Source organism: Schistocerca piceifrons, chromosome 10, assembly GCF_021461385.2.
Source record: "Schistocerca piceifrons isolate TAMUIC-IGC-003096 chromosome 10, iqSchPice1.1, whole genome shotgun sequence".
NCBI lineage: Eukaryota > Metazoa > Arthropoda > Insecta > Orthoptera > Acrididae > Schistocerca > Schistocerca piceifrons.
In genome coordinates this window covers 141,130,226-141,132,230 of record NC_060147.1, presented here as the reverse complement: position 1 = coordinate 141,132,230, position 2,005 = coordinate 141,130,226, and the positions used below count along the sequence as shown (strand labels likewise).

Here is a 2,005-nt window from a genome sequence, read left to right as displayed (position 1 = left end):
AGAGTGGGGATGTTTCGAATACACCTACGGGTTGTGAAGTGTTCGGTAGTTTGTAGTGCTCCCCACCCAGAGATTTACGGTATGCGCAATACTGTCATCCTCACAGAACCGTCAGCGGACAACTCTCCCTCAGTCCCGATATAGCAGTCTTCCCAACCGATTTACTGATTCATTTTAAACGACTTGAACTCCCCGTCAAGGTTTCGTTTGCAACAACAGGGTCAAAGTGAGAGGCAACTATACGAGGAGGCAGAGGGGGACGGAGGGAATTCACATAGAGGGGGGGAGGTAGTGCGCAGAGAGACGGACAGGAGGCAGAGGTAGACAGGGAGAGGGTGCTAAGGAATTTTGGGCGTATTTCCAAATTCCCATAGATATTTAGCAATTGCGAAGCATTGGCGGGACATCCGTACAGAAAGTGCGGATTCCGCCTAATACTGGTACTTTTACGAGAGGAAGTCCCACCCTATCGTCATCATCTGTTTACATTCTGCTGCAAGAAATCGTAGAGGCTTGCCACTGAAAAACAGTTGTGTGAAAGAATCCTTCCATTCGGTGATGATGGTGTAAGTGTCGAAACCCGAGTGACTGAAGTCTGAACTTCATGACTGACGCGAGAATTGTAAGATCTCCAGCAGTCCGGGGCACGTGTAGCTACGTCACGCTACGCAGTGTAGCGGCGCACCCCGCCCACGCTGCCGGTGCGTGCGCGTGTCTCCCGTTACGCACTTCCTGCGAGCGAGTGCGGGCCCGGAACGCAACCCGGCTGTAAGGCAGTAATGGGAAAAACCGACCGCTTAAAACTGATACCGGAATTTTGGTTCTGAATAACAGGTATTTTTCGGTATTTGTTTGGTCTCGGTTATAACAGGTGTTTTTATTTTTGACTAATAACAACAGTGGTAACGGCCTTGCCGCAGTGGATACACTGGTTCCCGTGAGACCACCGAAGTTAAGCGCTGTCGGACGCGGTCGGCACTTGGATGGGCGACCATCCAGGCCGCCATGCGCTGTTGCCATTTTTCGGGGTGCACTCGTGGTGCCAATTGAGGAGCTACTCGACCGAATAGTAGCGGCTCCGGTCAAGAATACCATCATAACGACCGGGAGAGCGGTGTGCTGACCACAGGCCCCTCCTATCCGCATCCACCACCGAGGATGACACGGCGGTCGGATGGCCCCGGTAGGTCACTCGAGGCCTGATGACAGTACCTAATGCCAGCCATAGCAACAGTGCTAGGATTTTTGTTTTTAAATTAAGCTTTTTTAAACCAGGAGTAAATTTCATTCGTAAAGTTTCCATTGGTTTAGAACATTGAGTTATTACTGAAAATGAAAAAAGCGATCAGTGGTATTTTAATAACAATGGCAACAGAAACGAGCAAAGAACACGAGGCATAAAATTTGGTACAACACTGCAGAGACGGTAACGGCCCTGTTGCTGTGTGTCGTGGCTTAAGGTAACGTGTGCACGTGCAGTACGCAAGATTTGGCCCCACCTATACGGCAGTTTCTCGCTGCAATCGCCGGACATCCGTTGCATCACAAAATGACACCAACCCTAGTCCGGAAATACTTTTACGAAGTGATGTAGCAATGAACTACAATGCTCCTTTTGCTTTGATAGATTACAGATTTGTCTGCCATTTCTGTGAAATAATAAAAGAGGACGAAAATTGGCGGTAACAGTAATAAATTAAAAAATTAACAACAGTTCATTCACAGCATACACCTGAAATAGAAAGTAACTAATTTGCTTCCTGTGTCTACATAATATGCCTTCATCTGCTGGTGGCCTTAGGAAAGGAACAAATTTACACGAAACACAGACTTCTTCAGCCTCAGTTATCACCCTTTATCAGTCTCCGGCCATCCTGATTTAGGTTTTCCGTGATTTCCCTAAATCGTTTCAGGCAAATGCCGGGATGGTTCCTTTGAAAGGGCACGGCCAATTTCCTTCCCCATCCTTCCCTAACCCGAGCTTGCGCTCCGTCTCTAATGACCT

General features: G+C 48.2%; 1 pseudogene; it reads left to right on the top strand.

Annotated features, from left to right (window-relative positions):
• The first annotated feature begins 901 nt into the window (after positions 1 to 901).
• LOC124719267 lies at positions 902 to 1,019 on the top strand (annotated as a pseudogene).
• Positions 1,020 to 2,005: the final 986 nt, after the last annotated feature.